Source organism: Aythya marila (assembly GCF_965140915.1).
Source record: "Aythya marila genome assembly, chromosome: 14".
NCBI classification, from domain to species: domain Eukaryota; kingdom Metazoa; phylum Chordata; class Aves; order Anseriformes; family Anatidae; genus Aythya; species Aythya marila.
The window spans coordinates 4,423,377-4,438,057 of NC_139055.1; the positions used below are offsets into that span (position 1 = coordinate 4,423,377).

Sequence of the window (14,681 nt, forward strand, 5' to 3'; positions counted from 1 at the left end):
GGATGCAGGGCCGTGGGGTACGTTGTTCCCTCCCAGTCATGTTGGGTGCTGCTACTGACACTTTGACACACGGGAACACTGGTCTCGGAACACTTAAATTATTCAGGGTTACTTTTGTTTCAATAACTTCTGTAATGAAACCATAATATCCTTGTCATTGAATTTACATGACAGACCTAGTGAATATTCTAGAAAATTATACAGCTAATTAGAAAACACCTAAAGGACTGGTTGCAGCTACAGGTGAGATGTATGCAGCATGGCCCTATTTTGCAAAATTTATTCCCACAATTACGGCTATCAATACTGGTGCAGCTATTCTAAAAATTCAAACCTCCCATTGTGCATAAGGTTTTATAGGCTTTTTCCCTATGTTCTGATATTTTAAGGGTTGCTAAGTTGCTAAGATACAGGCAGGAGAGTAAGTTTACTTAATATATTTTGTTGAATACGTTCTATAAAATATTACATGTGGTTCACTATGTTATATCTGAGGATTTGCTGAAGATGGATTGTCATAAAGAATTGTATGAACTTGATTTGTGATTGCATTATTCCTTTTTCACATTGATATCACTACATCGAAAATAATTGGCTTACACGAACGAGATGAATTTGGCTCTTTATCTTGAAATGAAATATGTGCACTTTTCTGTTTGGCATTTCCTGTACCTTAAGAAAAATCAAAAGACCAATTACATCAAATTGCACTATTAAAAGAAACATTTTTTGGTCTGTACAGTAGAATTGATCTGAAACATTTATGTGCTCAGAATTTTCTCAAAAGCATACTTTTTTCTTGCCCTGTATTTAAAAATTGATAACCAAGGGGAAAAGACTGTTGAGTTATAAAGAGTATTTTTTTTTACTTGTAATTGTGTCATCCACTGGTAAAACATAATTGAACTCAAGGTTTGCATTTGCAAATGACCTTGACTCAAGTTTTACAACTCAAAGAATTTGTGTAATGGCCTAGACTATTTAGAAGGCCAGAATCACTTAACAGGGCAAGAACTGTGCAGCTCCCACTGAGGACCAGACAGTGACTTTCTGCCCCTTCTGGGCTGATGTTGGGCTTGGTTTACAAAGAAATTCAGTATGAGGTAGCAGTTCAGACCAAAGCTGGATGATCTTAGGAGTCTTATTCTTGCCCGTGGCTCCAAGAACGAGGTTGTGAACTCTCAGGGGTACCTGGCTCAGCAACCTCTGGGAACCTGTAGCCTTTTATTGGCCCTGGCTTTGGGAATAATCACTGCTCCTTTGCTTTCTGCATGTGAAGGCTTTTTTATGTCACTGGGATGACATTGCTTTGTTGCATGTGCTGCATGAAGACTGAAATAGTTCCTACAAGGGCAAAGATGGCTCTAGCAGGACTGCTTGGTGCACACAATTCCCAGGCTAACACCGCTTGTAGTGCAGAAGGTCTATTGGTTATGGAAATAATAATGTATTTCTGTCAGTCCCCTTTGCTCCTTCCTCTCTTCTCCCTCTGCAAAGGGAGGCTGCAGCCCTCCCTCCCCCCTTTTTTTTTTTTTCCTTTGATGCAAGTTTTTAAACTTTATTGGATTTTTTTCTGAGTGGAAGAGGAGGGAAAAGAACAGAAGAATGATTACATTCCATTAAGTGCCTGAAGATGAACATCCTCAGTCTTAATTTCTCACCTTTAAGTCACTACTCATTTTTTCTTGAGTAAATTCTTTCCTAGAAGAGTTAGTGACAAAAGCAGTTGTCTGCATGGATGTCTCCTTTGTAAGCATGCCTTGGGTTTTGTCCCAGGGGTGTTTAGCCACATTTGTGTCACATGCTGAGAATAGCATAAAGCACTTTGGGGAGTGAATGTTCATTGCAGATTTGAAGTATGGCACTTCTGTACATTCACGAGTTGATTGGAATATATGTTGTTCTTTCTAGTAAGTTCTTTAGGGATTTTTTAAAAGGCATAAGGCACTGACTTTGTGCTTGCTGAACAGATAGAGTAAGCTGCCTGGCTGTGTCTGGCAGTTCTCTTCCCCAGCTTCCTCCTTGCAGCCTCTACCTCCCCTCACCCAGCTGTATTTTCCCATAAGTGTGTTCAGGTAGGATGAGGGGGGAAGAAATGATCAAAATAATTTCTCCTGCTAAGAACACTGATCCCAAATATACTAGTCACCCTTACAACTAATATGGGTGCTGTTAAACCCCCGAGATGAGAAGTAGCTGCTACTTACCTGCCGTATCATTACCCCAGGCAGAGCTGTGCCTGCAGACACTGGCACCCAAACAACAGAAACCTTTGTCCAGTGCTCAGACTCGGCTTGGAGCAGTGCGAGGCACCCGGCTGGGAGCGCAGCCACCCCGACACGGCTGCTGCGAGGGACTTGGCTGCCACGCTCAGCTTCCTCTGGCAGGGGCTGCGGCTCCTGGTCTGACAGCCGGCCAGGTGTATGTCCCAGGAGTCTGTAAGCTTGTACCTGTCAGTCAGGCCATCCTAATTGGGCTGTGGGCGTGGGGAATTTCACCTTCTGCCTCCGCTTGCTGGATAAGGAATTGTGTGGCGTTATGAATGGGGAAACATTAGCGGTTTCCTAGCTGGCAGGTCAGGGTTATGCTGGCAGTGCAGAATCCATAGGAGACGCAGCGTAGCTACATGTGTCGTGTGTCCCTGGGCACCAAGTTTTTTGTTTTGTTTTGTTTGTATTCTGTCCTTTCTGGCTATTTGTGGTTCTGCTGGTTTGTAGAAGCAGAATTCTAAACCAGGGTCACGACGCGATAGCTCTTTACTGTATTCTTGCAGTCTTACTGTAGTCCTTGCATCCCTGCAGGACTAAGATGATGTTGTGTGTACATACATTTCGGTATCTGCTGGGATGTTAAGGATATCGAATACGATTAAGAAATGGATATTATTTAAAATACCACTTGAAGGGGAAGGGTGTTATAAGCAGGCATGCCTTGAGATGTTCTCCTTTGGGGCAACCTGTGTTTTAATGACCTCTTGGGAATTTCACCGACTTGAAGGAGGCTTCAACCTGCTAGGTTTTGGTTTCTGGATTTCTTAATTCATCTGCTTGTTAACAGCTCACATTCATCGTATTCTGCTCTTTATCTTCACTCCTGTAGATGCTCTAAAATAGAGGAAACTCGGTGATCAAATAAATGCTCCCTTTTAACTTGGAAAAATATACATGATTAAAAAATAATTTAGAATGGAACTTCCCATTATTGCCGGTGCTATTGTGAGAACTGGGCTGGCAGCCACGCAGTTACCTCCTCGCCAGAATGGGGCATAACCAAGTTTGTTTAGCAGGCTTTTCAGAAGTGTCAGTGCTTACATTGAAAGCTCCTATTCTGTCACCTGCTTTTAAATGCTTCAAATTTAGGAAGCCTGCTGCAGATGGTATCGGTAGTTTCACTGTTCTGAGGCCTTGGGCGAATTCATTTGAATTGCTTTGAAACGGCATATTCAAAATTCAATAAAATAAGAGGGTCTGATGGTGCAGCTGCAGCAGATCCCCTCCAGCTGGGTAAGCTGAGATGGTTTCAAGGCCCTGGACTAGCAAAGCCTGGGTGTGATACGCAGATTATACAGCTAGCTGCCAGGGAAGAGGTTTTGGCAGGCTGGGTGCAGCGATACCCCCTGCCAGGAGACTTGGGAGTAACAGTGGCTTTCATGCTACGTGGCGTCTTTTGCTGGCTTCCCGAGACAGAAATTTGTTGGTGCAACAGTGGCTGCAGGCCAGTGGGAGGGGATTGCCTCAAGGGTAAAGGGATGGAATGTAGGAAAAACAATAAAATCAAAATGCTCCAGTTGTTTTCAAAGTGATTGGCTATCCCCAATGCCTTGGTATGGATCCAAAATGATCTGCTCCGTGGGCGGGTTTTGTTAAATTGCATTCAGAAATCATATTTGCCCTTGGGCAAATACCCTTGCTTTTATGCATGCTAGGCAAGTCACGTGCACTCAAATGGAATTCACATGGTGCTTTAGTCAAAAAGCTAATGTCAGTCATCATACCTTTTATGCATATCCAGTCCCTTGGTTCTTTATGCCCATTTAAATATGCAGAAATGCTTTTTATTATTACCTTGCCTGTAAAGCATTGATATATATATGCAGGGTAATTTATTGCACTATAGACCCTTCTCTGCATATCTGTTTAGCACTCACAAATTTAAATTAAAATCGTGAGGCATAAAATATTTTGGTTGTTGGGTTCTGGTTTTCTGAGATTTCTGCTGTTAAACTGTGAAAGCAATTCCTTTATGCGCTGTGTGTCCGTGCTTTCCAAATAACTACCAGTGTAGCAGTACATGCCTTATCTCTGTAGCATTGTAGTGCCGGTGTCCTTGTGAGCTCCACGGTTCTGGCACAACCAGCACAGTGCCTAAAGGTGAGATAATCAGAGAATGCATGCAGGGACGTTACTTGAGCACCGTATCGTTGGACTGCACAGTACATCCCTAGTTACTGAAAGGGCTACCATGAAATTTAATTTGGAATTTTACAGACACATTTTGAATTGGAAATCTCTGTAATAACTTTCCCTTTGCTCAGCCTTTTAACTGTGAAATTCAGTTGGGGAGTTTTGAAGCAGCAGGTAGTGTCGCAGCACTCTAGAGGGATTTTGCCAGAATTCAGCTAAAGTGCTTGCAAGTGTCATTTCCATATTTAACTAATTTTGGGTTTTAATTAGCTCCATGTGAAAAATGAGAGTTCACGCTGAGCTAAGCTGTCAGCATAGAGTCTTGTTTCCTTTCTAGCCTCTCAGGACAATTATTGCAGCATCCTCTGTTTTTTTCAATGAGAGTGCCTGGCTGCTGCTCTTTCAGTCCCTCCCATTGTTCCCGACGGGAGCGAGCAAGTGTGTTGTGTCTGCCGTGCTAAAATGGGGGAGATAAGTTCTGAAAATATTTCAAATACAAAATTGGTTTAGTAAAGGTTCAAAGAACCTCGTAGGTCTGGCTCAGAAATATGCAGCAGAACATAATGCGTTCCTTCCCGGACCTCACCGGTACAGTGCAGCCGGCGGTATTGTTCCCAACAATATCTGATCATTTCGGCTTCATTACTTACTGCACCGGGTAATACCGCGTTTCAGAAAGCGCAGTGTGAAAGCTGTTTTTTCATGGTGCTTTCTGTAACCTGAGCGCTAACAATGCGGTACTCCAGAGACTGTTTCATCCCAGAGGCCTGTGGTCCTCTACAAAGGCGAGCTGCTTTTGCATAAAATTCTGTAATGCGGTGTAGGGATGGAAATCTGTTAATCCCTGTGTATGAATGGAAAATTTACCTCTGAGGACTTGAATGCAAATGCTAAAATACTTACTTTTCAAGAATGGATTGAGAGCTGCAGTTTATGTAAATGCTGCAAAAAACATAGGATGTCAACAGTTTTTCTGAAATAATTTTATGAACCGATGACAACCCTGAGTTGCATTTACATGACACTCATATAATACCATTGTTTATTTTTAAAAGAATGCAGTCAGTAAAATGTCAAAATCACACTTAAATTGAAAATTGGTGAAATAACTCCGTGTTACCACAGATTTCTTTAAAGCTGTTCTAGAAGGCGAGATTTGTAGAGATTTGTGGACAAGTTTGGTAGTGTCCTGATTTTAATTTCTGTTCATATCCTTACAAAATAAAGGTCATGTGTATTTGATTTCTCACTAATTAGTATGGATAGCCACTTGCAGTAGACAGAAGCAGATCTTCTCTATTAGACCATAAAATCAAATGCATCTTCCTAAAATTGAAACTAATAGGAAAAAAATCTCTGCTGTAGCACTTTCTGGGTACTTAAATATTAGAAATATTGTGAAAGAAAGTAAATAGGCTGCAAAAACTTGTCAGGTACAGTGACACGGTGGAGTTTCTTGTCATTTTTTGTATAAGTCATTGAGGAGCAGCTTTGATACCTGCTTCTGAGATGAAGGAAATTCTGAAAAATAAAAGGAAAATAAATTTAACAGTGAAAAGTATGGTTGAAGTGCTAGATGGATTTTGAAGATAGGGTGGTGGTTTGTTTTTGCTTGTTTGCTTGCTTGATTTAATATATAATTTACTGTTCCTTCAGTCAAGGAAAAAAGATAGGTAATCCTGGTTTGGCTGCTGGCCATCCTGGTGTTACAGACCAAACGAAAAATAGAACTTGCTTGCTAGCTGCTAATTGCTAATGGGTAGTTCTAGTTACTACATACTGCATTTTGCCCTTTGCATCAGAAGTAAGCTTGTTTTTGAAGGATAAGCCCTGGTTACTTAATTGGTACTGTTAAGTAATATTGTCACTTAGATTAAAATTTATTTTATTACTCATTTAACATAATTCAGTTATGCCTTATAAAGTATATGTAATTGAGTTTATCATTGGGGTCAGATGTCTTTGCGGGTGTTTAATCTAGCTCATATTTTATTCTCTGATTCATTAATTGTATACAGCGGGTGCATTTGCTAACACCTTACCTCTTGTTTCCAATTCACCATGCACTTTAAGCTGTTGACTTTGGAGGGTAAAGCTTTTTATGGGCTACGTTGCTGTTGCCTGTAGAAAATGCCATTTTTTCAGCCATGGTTACGATATTTACAGTCTGAGATACTTAAACAGAAGAGTTTTGAAGTAAAGCTCCCTCGCCTGAAGTCAGTGACAGTTTTGACCTTGATTACAATGGGCCTTGATTTTAAACAGCTCTAAACTGGCTGGCGATGAGCCTTCTGCATTGCTGACCTCGGGCTGTGGAACTGGCTTCTTCGCCTCTTTGTATGCAAGGCGCAAAGCTTCATTAAGATGATCATGTATCGGATGCTCTGCACAATAAGCTGGCTCCATTTTGCTGTTGTGGACAGCAGCTCCATCTGTAACAGAGATTTTTATCGTCTCCTCTGTGGATTTTGTTGTATCGAGAAGAGGATCAAATTGAGCTAGTCTCTTAAAAATTCATAAATTCAATTTCACGTGTAAAAGATAAAAGTAGTAAAAATCACTAATATGTAATTAAGTATATAAACATATATTAGGGTGTTCCCTGGATGAATCAGAGCTTAGGTGGCCAAATTACCTTTAATTATCTGCCATTATGCACGGTGCTTGACATGGACCGATGTGGACTGTTGCCCTCTCGTGTTTGTTTCTCTGGACTGAAATGGATATGCAAGCTTCTCCTCGGTGCTGTATTGGCCCCTGAAATTGTGAAATGGGATGTTTCGGTGATGCAGCAGCTAATCCTGTATTAACACTCACCCACACGGTGATTGTAAAATGTATATTGCTGCAGCTCAAAGTGATCTAAAACTAAAATCCCAGCACCATATAAATTTGTCATTGATTTCTTTTTTTTTTTTTTTTTTTCTTTTTTTTAATGTACTTCCATATTGCTATGATCTCTCTACAGTCATGTCCTCATTTGCAGCTTGCATTTTCTTGCCTGCTCTAGACTTCCAGATTGCAGCTGAGAAGGCATGGGTGTGGGAGGGCAGGCAGCCAGTCCTGCATTGCTGGGTGCTGCGAAGGAGAAGTAAGCAGGCCTCATGTGTGGAAATCTGCTAAGAATAAGACAGGTGTAAGATTAAAAACACAATATAATCTCAGTTATAGTAAACCTATTATGGGAAACGGTTAATAGAAGTCACATAAGGGGAATGGAAAACAAGCTTTCTCAAAAATTGTTCTGGGCTTCCATGGCGAGGTTGTGGTAGCGGAGGTGGGGGGGCTGTAGGGGTGCCCCTTTGAAGAGAGTCCAGAGGCTGCTCTAACTAAAATTCGATTTTCAAATTGCTTCTTTTTAAAAAGTTTCTAGATTTAAAATAAATAAATAAATAAATAAATAAAGGAATAGTAGTTAAAGCCCATCTGGTTGTATAAGACATATGATAAATACTGTATATTTAATTTTCATACATGATTCTATTCTGAATCAGTAGGACTTGTAATTCAGAATACCGTAATAATGTCAGCTTTGCAAGGCACATACAAAGTCTAATTCTGCCTAGATGCTAAATATAATCTATAACCTTTATCTTAATATCAAGATACAAGTTGGGCAATGTTTATATATTCCTTTTGAATCATATCATGAAAGTGTAAACAGTTTATAATGTTGAAAATGAGTGAGAAGCTTTGGGGAAAGAAATCATGTTTGCTTTCTGTCTTCTGATTTTTTTCTTCTTTGTAATAAACTACTAAATCCAAGAATTATTTTGTGTAGAGACTAAAACCTTAAGTTTTATCATTCATGCCATGTTTTACAGTCATGTAAACAGTCTGTTCTGTATTATTTCTATTGAAGGAAGAATATAGTCTGTGATGGGATGTGGTATTTGTACTAAGGACAGAAATCTGGCTGCTCATAATTACACGTTTCAATTTCATTTAATGCATGCAAAAGAATAATAAACTTAAATACTATTTTCTTATCAATACAGATAACAATCAGAGGTTGAGTCAAGGTCTGAGTGCTTTGGACAAGTTTGATTATGAGAGCCTTGTTCAACATGTTTGTAGAGATTAGGGTGGTTGCAGTTTTGAAAGATGAAAGTAGTCTAATAAATGTTTGACATGATATGCCTTGCGGTTACGGTTAGTATTAAAGGTAAAGCAGTTATTCAAGATGTATATTTTAATTCTTGTAAGTGCGTGCATCAGTGATTTGAGAGAGTATATGTAGGTCTGTGTTCCTTGAAATGGCAGTTTCAATTCTCAGCCAGGTTCTTCCTTCTCTTGGAAGAAGAATAGAGATGAGCTGAGTACCTTATTCATGATAGCAGCGTCTTTTAGGTGTGAAATTAGAATTGGATTCAATTTGGTTTGTAACAACATTAAATGTTCACAATTGCTCTGAAAAATGAGGGTTTCCATTGTGTTTTTTGTCACGAGCACCCCTTCCTGTTATTTTAAGCCCTTTTTAACAGTGGCAGTGTTTTGGCAATGCTGGTGAAGTGGATATTCTGTAATGTGAGCTGGGACCTTCCGGGCTGAAAGATGCTATATTAGGTAAACAAAAATAAACGCTCCTCTTACTAGTTACAAGCATCTAGATCAGATGCAAGACCAAAAAGATTTCAGCCTCGGCTCTTAAAATTGCCGTAAGATGCAAGTTCATTTTATACAGTCTTGGGAACTGATTAATCTTGTGCCAGTTTTCTGTGCTCTTCACAATCTAAGGCCTGTCACAAGAATAAATGAATAGTGCCCTGTACCCTGCTTCTCTTTTAAGGTCTGTGTTGTGAGATTCCAGATTCTGAAGGTAGCATGCAATGCTGCTATCCTTCTTGTGACAAAAAAGTTCTCTTGGAAAGTGGCACAAAATCTAAACATTTCAGTAAAGAGGGTTGAAAAGGGAAAAGTCAGTGTGAAGGAAGTTTTTTCTCAGTCCCAGTCAGAGCGGTGAGCGGGCAGCTAAGAAGCAGCCAAGGTACAAGTGCTGTCCTGCAGTCTGGAGCTCTGCTTGCCTCTTGCCACTCTTGGAGCTGGGAGCCAGGTCTTCGTCCTCTCCTGTTCCTCACCACCACCCGCAAAAGCAATCACAAGCGCATGTAAGCTTTTCAAGTGTTTGCAAGCAGAAGGGCTGAAGTTGGACATAGAGGAGTGAACTTTCAAAGCACTGCATGGCAGATAAGCAGACAAATCATATTACCACTAATGGGATTTGTGGGCATATCTTTCATGCTGTGCTTTGAAAATTCATTCCTTTCAATTTACTGACATACATGAGGAAAGAAATGAGTTAGCTTGGAGGGGGTGTGTGGCCAATTTAAAAAAAAAAAAAAAAGTGTTTTTTGGGTCCCCCTATTTCTTCCTTATGAACACAGTGACAAGCATCTTACAGCCCTTCTTCCATTTCCTTTTTCATCTTCAATAACATTTATTCAAAAGAAAGCAATTAATAAATCCCAGCAGCCGTTTTGCTGCTGATTATAACAATGCACCCATTCATAACTCCTTTACGGTATTTTTATAAAATGCTTCTGGGGCTAGAAATGCTTCATAAAGCAAAAACCCCATCCTAAACAATTTATTGTCTAAGAGGGTTTACATGCTGAGGGTGAAATTCTGCCTGAGGATTGCTTTCTTATGTGTAGGATTGTTGAAGTCAACTTTGCTCTCCATTGTGATTGCAGAATGGCGCCGTACCTGCCGCGTCTCCCTGGTGAGCAGAGCGAGCGCGCCTGGCGTTTCGGCACGGAGGGAGGCACCGCGCCTTCCCCTCGAACACAGCAAGCACCGTCCTTGCAAAGAGCACAGAAGTAGCAGTCTGGCTCCATTGCCTTCTGCTTATGTCACAGAGGGAGGCACCAAATTTTCAGGTTTTACTGAGATGGTGTTTGTAAGATCACTTTGGGTAGAGGAGGATGGAGTTGTGCTCTCTTGGCAGCTCGTGGAACCAGTAGCCTGATACTTACTGCATTTGTTGATTAGTAAGCCTATAGGACAATCACTCCTCAAGATACTCATGCATGCAGTAACATTTAATTATTTTATTAATTTTGGGGGGAATACATTTATTCTTGTCAAGTTATCTGGGTAACCCATCTGTAAGTGCCAAGAAGTGTAAAATGCTAAGTGTATTTCACTTTGTGCAATTACATGGCCCATATATGGTTTTAGTGCTCTATAATGTGTGTACAAATATCTATCTGCACATCCATTTTTATTCTATATAATCTGTATTTTAATGCACTGTAATATAATAAAAAACGGATGTGCAGATAGTTCTTTAAACATATACACTATAAAATTACATGCTGCTAAGAATGATTAGGAACCTTTTGTTTCATCGTGTCTGTGATTCATTAGGCCTGATTTGGAAATCACACTGATGTCGCTCAAGACTAATTAAGTATACTGGAATAACGAGTTACCTCATTGTTCATCTCCTAACTGGTGAGAAAAGAAGCTTCTAGTGTTTCCACTCCCCTCTGATAGAATAACCTACATAAAGCAAATGTGCTTTTGGTGCTCATTTTCTAACGTTGCTCATGATGTAGACCAATTTCTTCCTCACATGAGAAGAGGCTGCAGGTACCAAAATATCGTGCCCAGGTGTGTATGCTGATGGAGTGCCACACAGGTTGATGGGCTCGTTTTGGAAGGCAGTAGTTCAGGGTGAGGTGCTTGAGGGCTGTTCAGTAAGCACAGCAAGTTGGAAAGTTAATGCGTGGAAACACTCTGCTTTCTGGCCGCTTTTGTAATCTTCCCAATTTGTGGAGTCCCTGAGGGAATACTGGATTTCCTAACAAAGGCCGTGGTGCCTGCCTCCCAGTCCTTGTCTGGGAAGATGCAGGGGGAACGGAAGCACGGTGACCACTGGTCTCTGCCCTGAGTCTCTGGCTCCAGGAGTCCCACCGAGTGAAGGTCCAAGTGCAGAACCTGATGGTGTCCTGCCTACTGGCAGACGCTCAGTCTCTCATTTCAGCAACACGTGGTCTGGGATAGTCAGGAGAGCACGGAGGGAGAACAGCGAGCTTTCTGAGCTTGGAGAATGCCCATCAGGCTGACCTCTGGCTGCAGTGAATATTGGTGCGTGGCCAGAAAGAGAGAGAAAATTGAACAAAAGATGAAATTGAGCCACTGCTGAGTCTTAGAGAACATTCAAGAAAGTTTTTCATGCAAATTTTGACATTTTTCTGTGGATTTGTGTACCTTTTGGGATTTCTTAAAATAATGTGTGATTCACCCTGGTAACCTCTATCTTATGTAAGTCTTAGATTGGTGCTTGACAGCTCCACCACCTCTAGTGATAAAGTAGTTCTCTGCTTTTGTTCTCGATGGGCATGCAGGGTGAGCTGCCAGTTCGAGGTGCTTTCACTGTAGGTGCCTGTGTTGCTGTGGTGAGGTTGATTTTTTTTTTCTTTTTGTTTTTTACCTTAAATCTCAATGGTTTAATTTCACGTGTTGCTGTTGTCTCATTGTTGGAGAATATAAATGCACAATTCGACCTCCTGAGTTACTTGTGTTAGTGTTAAATGAACCAGATAAACTGAGACAAATTCTGTGGTTAAAAATCAGGTATTCAAAGTAAGAAATTGGAACATGTGTTTAAACATTGAGGGAAAAAACAAAGAGCTAGAGATATATACCTACTAAACATACATGAGCGCTCTTTGAAATATATTTTATAAATGTATAGTATGCATAACATCAAGTGGCACTTGTGTTTTAAATTTGGAGGGATGTGTTTTTCCCTGACAGGTTAATCTGTAAGTCAAACATGGGGCTCCTGTAGTAGGTTTAAGTGGGCTGTCTGGGAGACTCAGTGCTCATCTTGATGATCTGCTGGGCATTTGGGAGCCGCGCCAACTGTCAGCCCGCCAGACCTCAGGGTGTTTCTCAGCACGTGAACCCAGCCGAGTGTCCCGACACACCGGGCTGGGGAGCGTGCATAGCAGAAAGTGGGTCAGGGCCTGGCAAGGAGCAGAGCCAGGGACGAGGGCCAAGTCACAGCATCACAGATTACTTAGTTATAGTCTGAAACAGCAAGCAAACATACAAAACCACAATAGGAAATGGAAACAAAATTCACAAGCCCATTTTTTCCTTCTGATACACATGCACTCGGCTTCTGAGTGGATCCCAGTCTTTCTAATTAAATGGGCTTCCACTTATTCCTTTGCTGGAGGCGGTTTTGTTTGATTAACAGAACAGAAGGTTAATCATAGAAATTCACCATCTCATGCCATTCTGCAGCAGGAGAGAGTAGGTAGCTCCTTGCTGTAGCTACTTGGCTGCTGCCAGGGGTAGCTGTATGGGGTATGAACCGGCCCCTGGGGCGTGCTTTCTGTGCTCTTGTTTTAGGAGAAGCCCACGGCTCCAGTGATGGGTAGGTGAGCTGTGTGCCGGGTCCTCGGTGTTTCTTGGGCTCTGCAGGGTACTGCAGCAGACGTGCAAATCCCTGCCCCGTGAGGAAGGAGCTGTAATTGCGCCTGCCTAACGTGTGCCTATGATTAAGACACAGAGCAGCGGAGTTCCTAATGAGATCGTGGCATACTTGGAAGCAGGTGGATCAAAGTTTGTCTTAATACCATGTTAATAAGATCTTTCTTAATTCCTTGTATAAATTTACCTGGTAATTATAAGATAGCAACTATAATTCACTTGGACAGACTGTTGGTTATGTTTTCCTTATCTCCATGTTGTAAGGAATGGTTCATACCTGAAACAACAGAACTTCATCTCTTCAAATGGCCCACAGTTACGGTTACACTTGCAATAAAAAAAAATAAAAAAAAAAGAAGCAACTTTGAATAGACATGCTCAGAGTATAAAACACAGTCTCTTTCTCTATGACTTGTTTTCATCGGGGGGCTCTGAAATTCATGTTGCTTAACAGAGTGGCCCAGCTGACCTGCACTGTGGGGAGCTGCTGCAGTGTGCAGGTGCTGCGCTCCTCACCTCCGCTGCACCAGTGCCATCGCTCTCTCGCCAGGCAGAGCCTGCAGAAGCATGGGACCTGTCTGTTGTTTGAACTTCGCCATGCTGAAAAGACAATTAATTGCTTGAGATTAGACAGAAAACCCTTTAAAATGTTTGTTTTGGCAAAGCAAAAAAGTTGTAATTGAATAAAAGATTTGATCCCTTAACTTTTTGTCTATTTTCCAAGAGTTCGGAAACATTCCCTGGAAGTAAATTTGGAGTAGTTACTCAGCTAAACATTCTTTACTGGTTCATACTTTTGGTTGGTTGGTTGGTTTTGGTTTTTTGAAAGTCAGATGCTTTGTTTTCCATTTTACAGAATCACAGAATCACAGAATTTCTAGGTTGGAAGAGACCTCAAGATCATCAAGTCCAACCTCTGACCTAACGCTAACAGTCCCCACTAAACCATATCCCTAAGCTCTACATCTAAACGTCTTTTAAAGACTTCCAGGGATGGTGACTCCACCACTTCCTTGGGCAGCCTGTTCCAATGTCTCTCCTAATGTTCCAATTTTCTCTCCTAATAGAAAAAATACTCCTAATTCTCCTAATAGAAAAAATACTGCAAATTCAGCATGAATGCTTAATCTGGCAACTGCTCTCTTCACACATGTTGTCTCCTCATTTTAGTTACTGTTCTTGGATAGCTGCTAGGTCTGTAGGTACGTCTGTAAGGGCAGGTGACATTAGGAAAGCTGTCTTGCGTCTCAGCTGCTTCTGCCAAAAACGTGGAGGTTGAACTCAGCATAGATTGTGTGTTGAAGGAGTTCTCCTGTTGGGGAGGATGGATTGTGTGGTAAGGGCACTTTCTTTTTATTTTCTTCATTTTTAAGAGTATGTATGTAAACTTAAATGCCTGATGTCTCGAGCATTGTGAATTGCAATTCCTGCAGTAACGTTTTTCTTTACTTATCCCTGATGCTGAATGTCTGATCAGTTGGCCATTGCCACTGACAATCTGTTTGTGCCCACACCAGCTCTTCCTCAATTGCTTGTAGGGAGATGCAAGATACCTGCTGATCTGCGCATCTGACACTGCAGAAGTGAACAGTTTTAAGGGTCCCCATAATTATGTTGTTGATAACAAAACTGACAATGTGCCCCTCTAACACCACTGTACTGCATCCCTGAAAATGCCATGCCCTGTGGTAGGGGCAGGCTGTGTAAGCAGAACAAGTGCTGGTGATGGCCATAAAGTGAATAAAAACAGCACTGTGATCTCTCCAGGCCTCCCTTCCCCGCTCCTCTCTGCTGGGAGGATGCCACAGTGATAATATGATGAAAGTATGG

The 14,681-nt window shown here is 41.3% G+C and overlaps 1 protein-coding gene across 1 annotated transcript in view; it reads left to right on the forward strand.

Annotated features, from left to right (window-relative positions):
- TENM2 (teneurin transmembrane protein 2) overlaps nucleotides 1-14,681 on the forward strand; it is a 782,568-nt gene that overhangs the window by 639,755 nt on the left and 128,132 nt on the right. The gene's annotated exons all lie outside the window — the stretch shown is intronic.